At 33.2% G+C, this 19,388-nt stretch overlaps 1 protein-coding gene across 1 annotated transcript in view; it reads left to right on the forward strand.

The window, feature by feature from the left end:
* LOC6045241 (transcription factor E3) overlaps positions 1–19,388 on the forward strand; it is a 48,898-nt gene that overhangs the window by 13,244 nt on the left and 16,266 nt on the right. Inside the window, exon 2 of the mRNA XM_001862597.2 lies at positions 15,081–15,117. The gene's annotated coding sequence lies outside the window, so the exon portion shown is untranslated. The remainder of the gene's footprint in view (positions 1–15,080; positions 15,118–19,388) is intronic.

Consider the following 19,388-nt stretch of genomic DNA (forward strand, 5'->3'; position numbering starts at 1 on the left):
TATTTTTGGAAAAAAAACTCACGCAAACAGCTTTTTTAATATTATTTTTAATTAACTGACTTATTTTTCACAATTTCGGTTTCTGTCAATTTTTTCCCATTGATCAAAATGTTTCATTCGGCAAAACGGCTTTTGGCGAAATGTCCCACACCCCCATTTTTCTTATCACCCTACTGTCCATTTAAAAATGATATCTAAATATTTAAGAATCTGTATCTTGAGAAAAGATTTTCATATAAATTAGGAGGCTTGGATAAAGTTGTCGGTATAGGTAAAGACTAAGAACTCTAAAAGGAACTGCTCGGTTTGCAAAAATCGATGTGTACAAAAACATAATTTTTAGAAATTTATGTTTTTAGAGGATAAAAAAGACAACTTATGAGCTATAACTAAGAAAAACGGTCAAAAAATCACTTTATGTTTAGATGCAAATTCGGACTTGAAATCAAGAAGTACTGGACAGAAATTTTTGATTAAGTTTACCTTTTTCGATGTAAATATTCTTTATGTTTTAGTTGATTAAAAACTCAACAATGTTTTTGCGATTTCGTTTTAAAAATACTTACTTTTTCTGTCAATCTTTGTTGAAGAAATGGTTTACTTATTATTTCCAAAAATAAAAATGCTAAAAAGTTCATTATATCCCCCAATTGCGATCATCCATTCATATTAAGGTTATTAAATGAGACTAAATCTGATTTAGAGATTGCCACGTGATGATCTCTTCTCCTGGAAATTAACTCACATTCAACCGAATATATTTTCCACCAGAATCTCCAACGTAAAATCTAAACCAGCTTAGACAACGCAACCGAAAATGGGCAACTGGAGCATTCAACCTTTCCCAGAGGTGGTCCAGGACGGGTGGTTGGCGAAAAAAGCTCTCGTAAATCACTTACTCTCCTTCACACACACATACGCTCCCACTCACACATGTTCGCTATGCACACTCTTTTAGCAGCCGTTTGGAAAATTTTGCGCTAATGAATATGTATATAAATGCCCCCGTCGTCGTTGGTCGGTCGGTTCCAGGAACTTTTGCCGAAAGCTCGTAACCCATGTGCTGGCCAGACACACTCGGCCCCACCATCCACCACACAAGCTAAAACAGGCTCAAACTAACCAACCAACACGCGGAGTACAACGTATGGTTTGCTCCTTTTATAATGTTGTGGATTGTGGTTAACCCTTAAAGATAGCTTTGGTTTGATTATTTTAAATCATGAAATTTATTTTTTTATTTTTTTTAAATTAAAAAACTAAATAAATTTGAGAGTTTTTTTTTCTCCACGAAAAAGTGGACACTCAATGCCAAGGGATAACGAAAATGGCAACCCTGCTAACACCGTGGTACGTTTCTGCCCAAAATGGATGCTGAAACTGAAATATGTGAATTAAGCAGCAGCTTGAATTTCTGTCCAAAATTAGAGAAGCAATCTGGGCTGTTGTGGTGCTGGAATACTCTCTTTCAATGTAAGAGCACACAATATTCTTGTGCTTCTGACTTTTATGTTCGCTGGAAACAGTCGAGGCCATTACAGCGAAATTGTGCACGAATTGGGACTTTCACTGAGCGGTTTTTATTGCAAGCTCAGCAAGTTGCTGCAGAATATTTTTGGTTTATTTGTTTTTGTCATTTCAGATTTTTTTAACTCAACATTTTCATCCTTTTGATTGCTACTTTAATTTTACAATTTATTTCGTTAATTTTTGAAAACTTTTGTTAAATCGGCAACACTGATTACATTTTTAACCTGGATTACTATTTTATTTCACGGCTTCTCATAATCTTTCAAGTTTTTCTGAAAAAATCCACCAATCAAGAAGCTTGTTGCTCCACGCTTAGGTCGGGCAATATCTCACCAGTTGAAGTCGACCAGAGAGAGCATGAAAAGAAAGAAGGTCGTCGAACAAGTGCAAAACGTATAAAAGAAATCTACGTCATTCATATTTTATTTTCAAACGCTTAAATTATGCAAATAAAAGGCCCACACTCTCCGGGAAGGACAAGAAACAGTGTTGTGCTCCAAAAAAAAAAAAAAAAAAATGACACGCAATGATGGAAGTTGAGGGCCGAATGACACAAAATGTGTGTGTGTGTGCACGTTTCGTGTCACGGCGTTTTTTTTTGTTTTGCGTTCGCTCTCAGGGCTGGGACACAAACTTAGCGTCCCGAGGAGAGCCACGGCTTCGAATGTCGTTATCATATAAATTGGATCCACGAAGGAAGCGAGCGAGCACTTGACAGCGAGGCGATTGTTCTGTCCTGCTCGCTCTGGTGGGCTTTTAGGGAACTGTTTTTTTTCTTCCGTCAAAAAAACTGAGTGTATTTTGAAAATTATTTTTAAAAAATCTCAGAATTAGTATTCAATCTTAATATTTATGAAGTTAAAAAATATGTCGAAAAAAAATCATTTCAAAAGCTCAGTGTCATTCTGTTATTTTATGAACAGCTCGCATAACCCGGAATTGTTGTTATTGTTTATACTTTGTGTTTGCGACATCAACGTTCAAATTCAAACAGCAAAATTAAAATGGAATGTCAATAGCCGAGCAAGCAGTGACATTTACACAGAAACGGTTCAGAAAAGGGTGTACGTCAAATATTTATAATCAAATAATAGGCAATAAAACGTCAAAATTACCCCCCGCTAGAGGGCGCTGAAACTTGGGGTGATGTTTTCATTATAATCTACAGCGAGTAAATTGGTTTGAAATTTGAAATTGTTTTATTTCATCATAAAATGGACATTAATAGCAAATTATAACATTTTCAGGTAAGAAATAAATAGCTTAATTGATATAAACAAAAATATTTTTGTGATGGCCGATTTAACCTGTTCATTATCTAATTCAAAATAAGGGAATGTTTTAATCAACCAAAATCTAACTAATCAATTGAGAATGTAGATTATTCAAGTGGACAAATATTTTTATAAGTCACTTCTACCATAAAAGCAAAGCTCTGCTTGAAAAATGATAATTGGAATGATTTTCAAAGTTAGCAATCTAACCTCATTCTCGCGTTTTCAATCCGGATCTCAGAATTTTTAATGAAAAGGGCAACATAGCAAAAAAATCATAAAGTCAGTCGATAGAACTTTTTATTTCTTACATCCTGTTAACTTTTTTTTATTCCAAAAGATCAATTTTCTTTTAGAAAACCTTCAAATAGTTTTCACTCCCTTTTGCACTTATCGCGCAAAAACGTAAACGTAACCTTGCACCAAAGTTCTTCTACTCGAATGTAGGTGGCGAATCGAGTTTTTAGCTTTGGTTTTGGGGGCCTATTGAAGAATTCGACGACATTTTTTTCCGCTAGGTTCGCTGTTGTTCCAGCGGTGTTCGGAATGACAGCCCCCATACAGTTTGAGCAGTTTTTTGGGAAAAATCGCGCTGATAATGAAAAATCAAGCATTTTCAGAAAAGTGGAGTATTGCAAAGTGTGGCAATTTCGGTGATTTGTAGTGATTAATTGTGACTGGTATTTTATTTAAACGATTTTTCTAAAAAGATGATCGATATTTTGGATAACTTTAGTTAAATGTTGCAAAAGTTAAAAGTAATGATGAAATATTATGTAAAAGTGTTTAAACTTTACTTTTCTTCCCGTTTGACCGAAATATTGACCTCAAAAATGCATTTTGGTGATTTTTTGGAAATTTTTGGAAAAATTCGAATAACTAGCAATTTTTTGAGAAAATTATTGTAATTATGCTGTAATATGACTCTTATAGTTTGTTCTATAAATAATACACACATAAGGAGCATTATCAATCAAATAAATCTTATTTAAATCAATTTTTCAAAAGATCTTTTTGGTAAATTTGAGGAAAAAACATGAAAAATTAACTCAGCCCCTATGATTTATACATCATTCGATTCGTTTATGCGATTGCCACCCTTTACAATAACTTTCATCGACGTTAAAAAATATTTGAAGGAAATAAAAATCAAAAACTGCAAAAAAAATAATAATATTTCCAAGCACGCTGTCATTCCGAACATCGTTGCGTAGTGCTTCTACTCGCCACCAAGATGCGTGCACGTTTCTGTCGAATCTCTCAATATTTTATTATCAGTTTCAGTGTAAACAAATTAATCCCAGAGGTTTTCTTATCTTGGAAATACCTTGCTCATAAATGCATAGTTGTCTCATATTTTGGCTGATAAAATTGATAGAATGGCAAAGCCAAACCGTCCCAATTGGAATTGCAGCAAAAATGCCACCGAGTGAATTTTTAAATAGTGAGATTAGTAGAACAAGTTTGCTCTTACAAACAAATACAAACTTTGTCTGTACTTTATCTGCGATCAAAGAGGCAATTTTATTAGTTCGTCTATACAAATCTTTATATAATTTTGGCAGGTGTCCACGCAAGAAGGCTATCAAAATATTCTAAAATCATTCAGTATTCACAACAAAATTTATACACTCTTATAAATTTTTTTCTATACAAAACGAGTAATTTCGCAAAAAATATTTTTGTTGAATAAACAGAGCATTCTTGGATGTAATTTAAATCAGGGCTGTGGAGTCGGAGTCGGAGCGGATGATTCTGGGTTCGATTCCCATCTGCTGCAACCTTCCATCGGATGAGGAAGTAAAATGTCGGTCCCGGCCTTGGTTGTTAGGCCGTTAAGTCATTCCAGGTGTAGGAGTCGTCTCCATGACATTAGTACAAACAACACACCAAACCAAGCCTACTCCGGTGGAATCGCTGGCGGCGGTTGGACTCGCAATCCGAAGGTCGTCAGTTCAAACACTGGGGTGGAAGGTTCCTTGGAGTAGAAAGAGGTTTGGGTGCTCTCCCCATCCAAGCCTTCGGACTCCTAGGTTCGAGCAGAAACTTGCAATAGAGACCACAAAAGACCCGGGGGTCGTTAATGTGGATGGTTTTTTTTTTGGAGTCGGAGTCGGAGTCGGAGCCGGAGTCGGTGTCGGAACTGCCTTAGCGAGTTTTTCACCAATGTGTAACAGGTCGTATCGAGGTGCTCCGATTTGGATGAAACTTTCAGCGTTTGTTTGTCTATACATGAGATGAACTCATGCCAAATATGAGCTCTCTACGACAAAGGGAAGTGGGGTAAAACGGGCTTCGAAGATTGAGGTCCAAAAAACCTAAAAAATCTTAAAATTGCTCGCATTTCCCTAAACTTCATCAATTCCAACTCTCGTAGATGCATTTGAAAGGTCTTTCGAAGCACTTCAAAATGGGCCATAGACATCCAGGATCGGTTTGACTTTTTCTCATAGCTTTTGCTAATTACTGTTAAAACTTGATTTTTTTAAAACCTCAATATCTGTTTGCAACAGCCTCCAAAACCCATATCCTATAGGTCAAAAGATAGGTAATTTCATGGACTATAAGCCTACGGTATTAACTTTTTGGCCAATCGCAGTTTTTCTCATAGTTTTTCGATTTTTCTACAACAAACATTTTACAACGTTAGTTTTTGCCGTGTAGGCCTCCATAGTGGCACTTTTTGGTCTCAATTTTGTCATATTTGGAATTCTCGGAAAATTTCACGTTAATTATAAGTATTGGAGTTGTAAATTTGATTGGAAAAAATGCCATTTAGAATGAATTAAAATATTTTTTAACAATTTGTTGGATTAGGGGTGAAACAAGTTTTTGCCTACTTGATGCAGCATTTGATCGAAGGGTAAATAAAATCATTTTTTTTTTCAAAAATGTTTTATTTGATTATTTTTTTTAAATAAAATTTACCACTCCAATACTTCTAACTAACGTGAAATTTTCCGAGGATTCCAAATATGACAATATTGAGACCAAAAAGTGCCGCTATGTTTGTTGTAGAAAAATCGAAAAACTATGAGAAAAACTGCGATTGGCCAAAAAGTTAATACCGTAGGCTTATAGTCCATTAAATTACCTATCTTTTGACCTATAGGAGTATGAGTGTTGGAGGCTGTTGCAAAAAGATATTAAGGTTTAAAAAAAATCAATTTTTGACAGAACTTCGAACTATTTTTCCCAAATAACCAAACTCATCACCTTTCTTTTGCGCCTAAGAGAGCTAAAATTGGATGAAATGGCGCAGAAATATGATTTTTCGAAAAAAGTGGTTTTTGTGAAAAATTACGAAAATTGCCATTTTTTGAACCACCCTAACACGGCGTAGGTCACCCTAATGGCCAAACAAAAAAAAATACGGGAGCAGTTCTCTAGGATTTCGGTTATTCGATTTTTTTTGTATTTTTTAATCCGACTGAAACTTTTTTGGTGCCTTCGGTATGCCCAAAGAAGCCATTTTGCATCATTAGTTTGTTCATATAATTTTCCATACAAATTTGGCAGCTGTCCATACAAAAATGATATGTGAAAATTCAAAAATCTGTATCTTTTGAAGGAATTTTTTGATCGATTTGGTGTCTTCGGCAAAGTTGTAGGTATGGATATGGACTACACTGGAAAAAAATAATACACGGTAAAAAAAATTTGGTGATTTTTTTATTTAACTTTTTATCACTACAACTTGATTTACAAAAAAACACTATTTTTATTTTTTTTTATTTTTTGATATGTTTTAGAGGACATAAAATGCCAACTTTTCAGAAATTTCCAGGTTGTGCAAAAAATCATTGACCGAGTTATGAATTTTTTAATCAATACTGATTTTTTCAAAAAATCGAAATTTTGGTCGTAAAAAATTTTCAACTTCATTTTTCGATGTAAAATGAAATTTGCAATCAAAAAGTACTTTAGTGAAATTTTGATAAAGTGCACCGTTTTCAAGTTATAGCCATATTTAAGTGACTTTTTTGAAAATAGTCGCAGTTTTTCATTTTTTTAAATTAGTGCACATGTTTGCCCAGTTTTGAAAAAAATATTTTTGAAAAGCTGAGAAAATTCTCTATATTTTGCTTTTTCGGACTTTGATACGACCCTTAGTTGCTGAGAAATTGCCATGCAAGGTTTACAGGAAAATTGATGTTTTCTAAGTCAAACTCACCATTAATCGTCAATATCGATTTTTTTCAATGTTAAAATATGAAACATTCGTGAAATTTTCCGATCTTTTCAAAAAAAATATTTTCAAAATTTTCAAATCAAGACTAACATTTCAAAAAGGCCAAATATTCAATATTACGCGCTTTTGATATGTTAGTCTTGAATTTAAATGTTTGAAAATATTTTTTTCGAAAAGATCGGAAAATTTCACGAATGTTTCATATTTTAACATTGAAAATCGGACCATTAGTTGCTGAGATATTGACGATAGAAAATGGTGGGTTGTTTGGGTGAGACTTAGAAAACATCAATTTTCCTGTTTTTAAACCTTTGCATGGCAATTTCTCAGCAACTAAGGGTCGTATCAACAAAGTCCGAAAAAGCAAAATATAGAGAATTTTCTCAGCTTTTAAAAAATACAAAATTGAATTGCAATCGAAAAGTACTTCACAGATTTTTTGATAAAGAGCTCCGTTTTCAAGATATAGCCACCGAAAGTTTGATTTTAGCGAAATATTTGCAGTTTTTAGATTTTTAAAAATTGTGACCATGAGTGACCATTTCTCAAACAATTTTATTTGAAAAGTTCAGAAAATTTGCTATAAAATTGTCTAAGAGACATTGAAGATTAGACCTCGGGTTGCTGAGATAGAGCCGCTTTAAGAAAAAGAAACACGAAAATTGATGTTTTCTAAGTCTTACCAAAACAACCCACCATTTTCTAATGTCGATATCTCAGCAACTTATGGTCCGATTTTCAATGTTAATACATGAAGCATTCGTGAATTTTACCAATCTTTTCAAAAAAAATATTTTGAAAAATTTTAAATCAAGACTAGCTTTTTAAAAGGGCCAAACATTGAATATTACGACCATTTAAAATGCTAGTCTTGATTTAAAAATTTTCAAAATATTTTTTTCGAAAAGATCGGAAAAATTCATGGATGTTTCATGTATTAACATTGAAAATCGGACCATTAGTTGCTGAGATATCGACATTACAAAAAGGTGGATTGTTTTGGTGAGATTTAGAAAACTTCAATTTCCGTGTTCCTTTTTCTTAAAGTGGCTCTATCTCAGTAACCCGAGGTCCAATCTTCAATGTCTCTTAGACAATTTTATAGCAAATTTTCTGAACTTTTCAAATAAAATTGTTTGAGAAATGGTCACTCATGGTCACTATTTTTAAAAATCGAAAAACTGCAAATATTTCGCTAAAATCAAACTTTCGGTGGCTATATCTTGAAAACGGAGCTCTTTATCAAAAAATCTGTTAAGTAGTTTTCGATTGCAAATCCAATTTTGCATTAAAAATAACGATTAATTTGTTTTTGCATGAAACTTCTATTTTTTCCAAAAATCACTATTTTTTCAAAAGTTCATAACTCTGCGGCAGATTTTTTGACCATATTTCTTTATAGCTCAAAAGTTGCGGATTTTTGTCCCCTAAAACATATCAAAAAATCTCGAAAATCAAAAAATATGTATTTTGGGAAATTGAGTTTTAGTGAAAAAAAGTTCATTAAAAAATCTGCAAATTTTGTTTTCCGTGTACCTATTTTTTTCTCAATAGTCCTCAACAATACCTACAACTTTGCCGAAGACACCAAATTGATCAGAAAATTCACTCAAAAGTTATAACTGTTTGAATATTTACATACCATTTTTGTATGGACAGCAGCCAAAATTGTATGGAGACTTGTATGGGTGAACCAATGACACAAAATAGCTTATTTGGACAAAGGGCAGGCCCCCACAAAGTTTGAGCCAAATCAAAAAATACAAATAAAAACCATTTCCGGTTTTGGTAGAGAATTGCTCAAATGTCACTTTTTGAGGCATTTTGGCCACTGAAACGCATCCTAATATATAACTATACATAATTATTGTTGCTTTTCAAATCACTTTTTGAATTTATATGACAGAAATAATAAAAAAAAACATTGTAATTGCCTTAATTTCATAAACCTTTTCCAAAAATTTAACCCAGGAAAACTCCCTTTCGAAATCACCAAAAATCAAACCCAACCCCCAAACATTAAGCTAGTTCGGTGCACCACCTACGTACACACCTTGCTTTCCTGAAGTCAGAGCAATTTATCTTTCTACCGGGGTTTGCCATCGAGGAATGAAGTAGATTCCGTTCGGGCTGACGTTTACATGGAACTACACACCAATTTCCTGAAATTCCACCCCACCCCCTCCCAAACCCGTTTCCATTTCGTATCCACTCAAGTTCCTCGGAGACTTAATCCGCTTCGTTTCCAACTAAGCAAAAAAGAAGAAGACGGAGTAGGATGAAAAGTTTTCCTCCAGTGCTGTTCTGGCTGGAAGTTTTCGCTGAAAGTGGAGAAGAAAGCTCGAGCTTTTATCGTGCCCCAGGTATGCAGCTTGTGTTTCATCGCCGGTAATCTTCTAGCCCTGAAAACACCTGTCTGCATCCATCAGGGACTAAATCTTCTCCGTTTCGGAGAGCTCTCTGATACCGTGTAATGGAGGGGATTCGAGCAGTAGTAAAATTCTGTGTGCACAACTCTTTCAAGGGCATCAAGAAAATACCGAAAAAAAAATTCATAGTTATTGCTAATAAAAAAAGATTTTCCATAAAAACTGCCATCTTCATTCAACAAAATCATCTCCAAAAATGTTTGCCACGTCCTGAAAGGTCTGACTGATTAAAATTACCCTCCTGCTGGCTTCCAAAAATAAAGCATCACGTTACACTTTTCCCTGCAGTCAAATCTCCTCTGCCAAGGTAGCTTTTCACCCTAAAATATGAAAAATATACACCCACGCAACGATTTTTTCATTCGCTCTCTCTCTCTGTCCATTTTTTCGACTGCACCTTCATTTGTGAACAAGGCAAGCAACGGGGAAAAATATAAATGACGGAAAAAGAAGGAAAATTGTGTGCCGCACGTGGAAACTCTCGGTTTCATCGTGCAGCCCACGTGTGGTAAGATGATACTCCGTGACTCGGATGGAAAGTGACAGAATGTGACCTTCAGCAGCGGCTGCTTTTGTGTGAAAGATAATAATGGAAAAGTCGACGAGACGCTTTTTTTCTTTGTGCGAGAGTGGAAATGCCAAAATAAGTAGAAATGATGCTAAGTAGATGCTAAGTTTTTAATAAACCTCAATTTTAATGCTTACGTTTAACAAAAAAACTTTTTCAATATTTGAGATCCGGCCTCAAAAAAGTGTATGAATAGCACTTAAGTGCTCATAACTTTTGATGGGGTTGTCAGATCTTCATTTTTTGAACGCGTTGGAAAGGTCTTTCAAATACCTTTCTAACAATATATAGCATGATTGGTTTACTTACAAAAACCACCATTTATACAATCTTTCGAAACTTAGCTAAAATTGTTTTTCAAGGATAACTTTTGAAGTACTTATCTAAACTTTATAATACTAACTAGAATCTTGTGGGACTCCAAGACGGATCGAATGAGACCAAAACGGTCCAAATGGGTTCAGCCAGTCCGGAGATAATTGTGTGCATATTTTTCGGTTCACGGACTTACAGACATACACACGCACAGACATTTGTTCAGAATTTGATTCTGAGTCGATAGGTATACGGGTCATTCCATCTGAAGTGTGCAAGAAAAAATGCAAATTACCATCTCCGATTCTGCTCAAATTTGGAAGAGCTGTTGAGACTATCAAAAAATGCAAAAATCCCGAATTTCATCCAAATCGGACCACCCCCTCCATTTTTGTACCCTCCCAAAAAATCGACTTTTTGGCGATTTTTGAGCGAAACCCCTATCTTCAAACGACGATAACTCAGGAACCACAAATCTTAGAGGGTCGGTCTTAGACTTAATTTTGAAGGAAATTGGACGTAGAATCCATTTCCGTGATCAAAATTTGGATTAAAATAATTTGTCTACCTGTATTGCGCAATTGAAAACTTTAATTGGCCGTATCTCAAAACAGCCCCATTTATTTTTTGAATTTGACCTCACCATCGTATTCCCCGTCCAATTTTACATAAGAATCACTTATCGACAAAAAGGAATATGTTTCGTTCCAGAGATATCGAATTTTAAAGATTTTAGTTTTTGAGATTACCTACATTAGCTTCATTCGCCGCATATGCTAGAAGCACTCAGAAGCGCTGTTCAATAACTGCTACCTGGTTATTTATTGAATTAAGATTTCATCCCAAATAATCATTAGCAAATAAGGCAAAAATGTAATGTACACCACTGTAGGAAACTGCTGTATACGATAAATTTGTGTGCTAGCCCACAGTACAAAGCAAGAACGACACGCAATACAGGGCAGAATGGAATTCCCGCAGAGCTAGCAGGAAATTGTAATTGATCTTGTAACTTAAGAAAAAGTGTACGATACATTATCGTGTTAAAAATTATGAATTAATATGAATAAAACTCTCGTGAAGCATGATTAAGGAGGAGGATTTCTGGAAAGTATAAAACTGGAAAAAGGTAAGAAAATCACAACGATTAATCTGATTTATTATCTAGTTGTGTTTTTATTCAGTTGTGTTCATTTCGACACCGTCTGAACAATAATCTTTTTTTTGTTTGTCAATCATTTCGAAATCTTGGAAGACGATACAGCTGCTATCCACATGTATCAGAAGTATATGGTATTGCTTTTGAAATTAAATGTACCAGAATTGAAAAAAAATCATCTATTATTCTGATGAAACACATTATAAAAATCGGTTTAATATGATCAATCTTTCAAACCCTAAGGCAGAATTTGGGGTTTTTGCTGAATGGCACTATTTCGCTACCGCACATGGCAAAAGCTCTAGAACCCATGAAAATTATTTCATCTACTACAGCCAGCTCTACATTTGTTCTCGTTTCAAATAAAAGAAGAAATAAAAGAAATAATTTGAGAAAGTGGGAAGAAATGAGGAATTAGAAAAAAAATGAAAATAATAGAATAATGATAAATTTTCGAAAATTGTATTGTAAAAACTCTGTAGCATTTGCAAATAAATATTAAAAGTTCAAATTTTACTTAATATGGTTCAATGACACTGAGATCAGGAAAAATAGTGCATTAAAGATTACCCAATAAATATTCCTTAAACAAAAAATAGATTGTTCAAGGTATTGATTATCTCAAAATCGTATGAAATTGAAAAAAATAATTCATCTTACAGAACACCAGGTAGTTATTATTGATCAGCACGACTGAGTGCTTCTAGCATATGCGGCGAGTGTAGATATTAAAGGTAATTTCAAATACTTAAAACTTTAAAATTCGATATCTCTGGAACGAAACATATTCCTTTCTGTCGATAAGTGATTCTTATGTAAAATTGGACGGGGAATACGATGGTGAGGTCAAATTTAAAAAATAAATAGGGCTGTTTTGAGATACGGTCATTTAAAGTTTTCAATTGCGTAATACAGGTAGAAAACATATTTTAATCTAAATTTTGATCGCGGAAATGGATTCTACGTCCAATTTCCTTCAAAATTGAGTCTAAGACCGACCCTCTAAGATTTGTGGTTCCTGAGTTATCGTCGTTTGGAGATAGGGGTTTCGCTCAAAAATCGCCAAAAAGTCGATTTTTTGGGAGGGTACAAAAATGGAGGGGGTGGTCCGATTTGGATGAAATTCGGGATTTTTGCATGTTTTGATAGTCTTAACAACTCTGCCAAATTTAAGCAGAATCGGAGATGGTAATTTTCAAATGGTGTTCCGCTTCAGGTGGAATGACCCATACGTGAAGGTGGGTCTACGAGGTCGAATAAAGAAGTTCATTTTCCGAGTGATTTTGTAGCCTTTCCTCATTGCACAGTGGTCCGAAACCGAAAACTAGCGTGACAAAATTGATAGCGGCCACACGTTAAGATTTAGAGTTTTGGTGTCTTCGGGACAAATGATCAGGGTCAATAGGGGCATCTTTTATGGTGGACATTAGGGTGGTCCAAATTTTAGGGTGATTCAGAATTTTTATTTTGTCGGGATGATGAGATAGCGCTTTGGTGGCTTCAGAAAAGTTGTAGGGAATACAATTTTGAGCAACTTTGCTGAAGAATATAAAGCTCTATCTTCAAACGGAAAGTTTCTAGAGCCATTTTTGTAATTAAGGTTGAGGTGTTGATGAAAAAATGAGTTTTTTGAATTTATCAACTCAGGCTTATGGTGTCTTCTAGACATTTGTAGAGCTTATCAAAACACGCATTTATCTTCCAAGAGAGCGAAAATCGGACCTTCTAAACGAAAGTTATAGCTAAAATACGACGAAAAAGACGCCATTTTGAAATGTGAATAACTTAAAAAGGTGGTGGAGTTTGACCTCGCTCTTAAAAGCATCAGAAAGTACACATTCTAGAGTACATTTGCTGAAAATATCTCGGAGGTCGTTTTTGTTTAACTCATTTAATCTCAATTTGAAAAAATGAGCATTTTCAAATCGTGTTTTGCTCATAATTTTTGATAGAATTGACCAAAATTCGTTTTTCAAGAATAAAAATGTTCGTTTTTACAAGCTCTACAATTGTCTAGAAGGGCCCAAAATGTACAAGATCATCTAGTGGTTGTAAAAGAAGAAACAAGTTTTAGCTGAAATATTTCTGGAATCAACAAGATAATTAAATTCATTCCTGAAATATTTCAGTTAAAACGTGTTATTTATTTTAAAACCATCAGATAATTTTGTACATTTTTGGGCTCTTGTAAACAATTGTAGAGCAAAACATTCAAACATTCAATTTTACGCCCTTTCAAATTGTTAGTCTTGATTTGAAAATTTATTGTTTTCGGAAAGATCGAAAAATTTCACGAATGTTTCATATTTTAACATTGAAAATCGGACCATTAGTTGCTGAGATATCGACATTTTAAAATTGTGGGTTGTTTGGGTAAGACTTAGAAAACATAAATTTTCCTGTTTTAAAACCTTTGCATGGCAATATCTCAGCAACTAAGGGTCGTATCAACAAAATTCAAAAATGCAAAATATAGAAAATTTTATCAGCTTTTCAAAAATATCTTTTTCAAAAGTGGGCAAACATGTGCACTAATTTTAAAAAATTAAAAGTACTTTTTGATTTCAAATTTGATTTTGCATCGAAAAATGAAGCTGAAAAATTTTTGAGACCGATATTTCGGTTTTTTGAAAAAATCAGTACAGATTCAAAAATCCATAACTCGTTCAAAGATTTTTTGCACAACCTGGAAATTTCTGAAAAGTTGGCATTTTATGTCCTCTAAAACATATCAACAAATGAAAAAAATCAAAAATAGTGTTTTTTTGCAAATCAAGTTTTTGTGATAAAAAGTTAATTAAAAAATCACCAAATTTTTTTACCGTGTATAATTTTTTCTAGTGTAGTTCGTATTCATACCTACAACTTTGCCAAAGACAACTAATCGATAAAAAAAATCCTTCAAAAGTTACAGATTTTTGAATTTTCACATATCGTTTTTGTATGGACAGTTGCCAAATTTGTATGGAAAATTATATGGACAAACAAATGATGCAAAATGGCTTCTTTGGGCATACCGAAGGCACCAAAAAAGTTTCAGCCGAATTAAAAAATACAAAAATTAAATTTGAAGATAAAATACCGATTTCGTAGAGAATTGCTCTACTGACTACTGGTATGTGTTTTATTTTGTCTAGTTTTTTACATTTTTTGCTTAAAAATTGTAGCATTTCGATCGGTTAGAAGAGATATTTATTTTTACGGATGACAAAGAACTGCGTACTCTCTACTTTTGGTGAAAAGTAAATTGGTTCTACTTTGACAGTTCAAAAATTGAGGCCGTTTTTCGAACCACTATTCAGCACCCAGGTATCGAAAAGAAAGAAGAAAAAAGAAACAATAAAAATAGGTTTTCACTCAACATTCAAATGCTGATATCTCAGCATCTCTGGATTCCATGGCCATGTCCATGTCCACGTGGTTTATGGATTATAGAGAATTCCTCGAAAACCTTTTTTTTAAACTTTTTTTTACGTTAATTTTTTTTATTTACTTTTTTGAAAAGTGGTGAAAATCGGCATATTTTTAATTCCTTTGTGCAAGCTTTACGTAGTAAAACCAAATAAGGACAAATGCAATTTAATAAAACAATATTTTCGTTTCCTTTTTCCAGACCTGTCGAGTTCTATCAACTATAAAATCTTTGAAAGGTTAGTGAGCATGTACTCTTTTGTTTTATTTTTTGATTAGATTATTTATTTAAAAAATCTAGAATCAAGCATTTTGCTCTCTTCTTGATTTTCTCATCATTTCTACTTCAAAAACTTCAAAAAACAACTCTTCATTCCAATCAGCAAAGCACATTGACCGTGGTTGGGCAAGAAATCCGCTTACCGTATATTTCCCAGCGTTGCCCTTCGCCCGGAACCACAGAAAATCCGGGCCCCCTCGCGAAGTCCAATGCAATTTCCGGACCAAGCCCGTGGGTCTGGCCACACTGACAGCTAAGCCCTTCGGTTGAGTTTTTTTTTCGCTCCCATTTTTCCGAGGCATGATAAACGTCTAGTGCAAAATCCAATGTGCAAATATCTTAAGCTATCTAAGCTGCTGAAAATATTTTTGCACACACACAAACACACGAACGCACACACGTGTTCAAATATCCGGGCTCGCTTTCGGTTTCGGTGGACCCGTCGGCCTTTTCTGGCGTAAAAGCTTAGGCGGAAAAAAATGTAGACAATAGGGCATAGTGGGGGAAATTGAGTGAATATTGGTCAACATTTAATGTTTTTTGCATGATCTTGGTATTTCTGGTTATTATTTGAATTTAAACTTGATTTCGAGCTGACGAAAAACTTCTCAAAATTTTCCAACAATGCCAATCGCAGAAAAGGAGAGGGGTTGTTCGGGGATTGCTGTAAGTCGCAAAGCAAAAGGATTTCGGTCGGTTGTACATGATCTGATGAGGCCGAGAAAAAAGGAAGATAAAACACAGAGCCCACAGCTTGAGGCTGGACCCCGGAAGGGAGTGATGGAAAGGGGGAGGGGATTTGCGGTTACATGGCCGTTCCGAAATGACTTCCTTCATTTAATCAACCCAACGGAAGGGCAAATCCCGAAAGAATGAAAGAAAGAAAAAACACAGAAAAACTGGTGGCTACAAATTACAACCGCATCGACTTGTTTGAAAGCTTGTGGTTTTGGAGGGTGCTTTTGGGGAGAGAGAAAGCCAATTCATTTTTTCGATTGTTGTACAAAGGAATAAAAAGCTACATTTTAAATTTCAAGCTTAATTTTCAAAAACAAGGCAAAAAGAATTCATTGTTCAATAACAAGTCCTGTTTGTTCTAGGTTAAAATATCTGATTTTGTTACCAGATAATCATGCCGGATTGCTCTTTTGTACTAAGTTTGATGGGATTCCTAACTAGTACAAAAGAGTACACGGGCATCCAAATATGACCAGAGCTTAGGGAATTTTTTGACCAATTTAATTAAGGACAAGGTTTGTTATATAAAATTATCTAAGTGTGCTTTGTTGGAAATTCTGTCTGGTCTCTGCTAAATTTTACATTTTTTTTTAAATATTCAGCAAAATTTGTAAGCCGTCAGAAAAAAGTTTATTGGTTTTATTCAGTGTTTGAAAATAAGTAATATTTAATTGGAACCAAGCAAATATTTTTTTGTAATAAGGCCGTTGCAAATATTTTTCAAGGTTTATGTCACCCCCTTCAAAATTATTCCAAAAATCTGGGGGCACATACATATTTGTTTTCAAAAAACTTGAAAAATTCTATTGGAAATGGAAGTCTAATCAACCTAAAACAATCTAAAATGCCCTATTCTGCATTGATAATCATTAGGCTTAGTGATTTTTCACGCTCGAAAATTGCAAATTTCACGGGGACCTCAATTTCAAAACATCAAATTTCACACAAACTTCGCGGATCGATAAAAATGTTAAAATAACTCTGAAAATTTTATGTTTAAATCCCTGAAACTACTTTTTATGCTTCATTATATATTATTCTTCCATAAACTCAAAAAATCTTTAATAAATTTGAATGTGACTCAAAAAAATTCTCCTAATTTTCAAAAAAAATTCCACCTAGTTTATGGATAGGCACTTTATATTTTTTGAAATAAAATGTAGGGCATGCGTATTCTTATTTATTCAACTGCTTTTTTAAATATTTGACTAGTAAAATTGAAAAGTTTTCGCTGATTTGCTTTATTTTATTGAATTTCTTTTTAAGGCAAAATTTAACAATCTTGTCCAACAAGAGTGAAATAATTTGAATTTTTTGCGACATTTTACACATAATCATTTTTTTAGGTTTACAAAATTTAAATTTGAAATCAAAAGGCAAAAATAATATAGTTTGCAACGAAATCTACATTTTAATTCAAAATAAGAACAAAACAAAAAGTAGTATTTTATCTTTCACGGGAAACGTCTACCCAAATAATCAAAAATCGTTAAAATTAAACAGGACTCACAATAAATCTGGAATGTTTTAAAAGTTGATTTCAAAGCATTCATTTTATTTGAATAAAACAAAGCTTGATTCTTTTAATTTATTTTGAAACTATACCTTTCAAATAAAATAGCAGTAAAATTTTCATAACAGCGGATGAAAATATAACTAAACTTAGTTTTTAAAAATCTGAAAAATCTGAACAATTCTTCAAATGGTTCATATCAAGCTTTTCAATTGAAAACTAATAAAGTTCACTTGAATAGTCTGTATGGATGAAATATTTATTGTGTATTGTTATATTGAAAAAAAAAAAAAATAGCGAATTGATAAATTTTACGAATTTAAAACCGTCATCGTCAAAAATCATTAACACTATATTCGTAAACAAGGGTATTCATTCGCTTAATTCTAAAGAAGTTCATAAGATTATGTTTATTCCTATTTGAACTTGATAAATCATTTTGAGAAAAATCATTACAGTTTCACACAAACATAAAATTTCACGGGATTTCGTAGAAAAAGCCAAATTTCACGGATTTCACGCTGTCCGCGAAATTGTAAAATTTCACTAACCCTAAAATCATATCTAACATTTTTGGGCTCGTTTAAAAATATTTTGAACTTTTATGGACTTCCAATGTACATCTCCGCAAAAACTTTTTTTTTTCAAAAATAAACTTTTTGTCAATACTTGGTCAATTTTGGTAACTTATGATTGCAAAACAACTAGACAGATGTGTAATGCATTTTTGAACACTTTTTTTTAATTCAAATGTTCTAACCGTGGCCTGTGATTTCAATTTTGAATTCTCATCATTTTCAACCGCTCGGGATGCTTCTGTTCAAAATAAAAAAAAAAATCGTCTGGACTTTGATATCAGAAAAAATATCCGTTTGTAGATCTTTTCAAAAGTAAAGCTTGATTTTAAAGATTGGAGATTATTTTTATTGAAAAGAAAAATAATCTCAAAAGTTTCAATCTTCTACATTGAAAATCGGACCAATAGTTTCTGAGACATCGTCAGTTGAAAATTACAGGATAATTAGGTAACATTTGGAAAAAAAACATTATCATCGATATAAATTCTTTGTTAGGTAGTAACGCAGAAACTAATTGCCCTATTTTCAAAAAAATTCTAAGCTTTTTAAAAATATTGGAATACTTTTCTTTCAAGAAGTTTTTTTATTAGAAAAAGGCAAGCAATAGAAAATTTATATCTAAAAGTAGCTTTAACATGAAATCGGAGCATTTTATCAAACAAATTGCAATATTTAAATAAAACTATTTTTTAAAATATTTTTTTGTCTAAGGTTTTGATAATTTCCGAAAAAAACACGATTTAAAAAAAAATATCTCCTCCTGAACCAGATTTTGCACCATCACGCACTACGGCTCAGAATACCCGGGCAGACGGTAATAACAAAATTAATAATATTTCAATAACAAATCCTGTTAAAATAACAAAAAGTGTTATTATTTTATCCTGAAGTTCAACTTCAAGAAGAAAAAATAATAACAGTTTCTGATAAAATAACAAAATTTGGTATTGAAGTGATATTATATTGAAAATGTTTAATAACACGCTAATAAGAGGAAATGTTATACATTTCAAAAACCCTCCTCATAACAAAATTTGGTATTCGTTCGGTATACTGACTTAGAAATAAAATTACCATAAATCGCACAAATGGAAAAGTTTCTAAGTGTCCATAACACAATCTGTTATTATTTTTTTCTTTATTTGGATCCTTTGTAACTTTTCTAAATTTCCTAAAGTGTCTTCCTTGACCTGATTAACAGTGTAAACTAACAAGTTGTCGTACCCAATAAACCAAAAAATTACAAATTACAATCTGTTATTATTTTTTCTTTTGTTAAATATGTTTAAATCTTTGGGATAATTTTGTCTAATTTCGTCGGGGTCATTATTTTGGCCATGAAATGGGGTCCTTAAGCTAAAATTATTCTAAAAAGTTGAAATTTTGAAAGCTGATTTTTTT

The sequence above is a fragment of the Culex quinquefasciatus genome, chromosome 1 (genome assembly GCF_015732765.1).
Source record: "Culex quinquefasciatus strain JHB chromosome 1, VPISU_Cqui_1.0_pri_paternal, whole genome shotgun sequence".
NCBI classification, from domain to species: domain Eukaryota; kingdom Metazoa; phylum Arthropoda; class Insecta; order Diptera; family Culicidae; genus Culex; species Culex quinquefasciatus.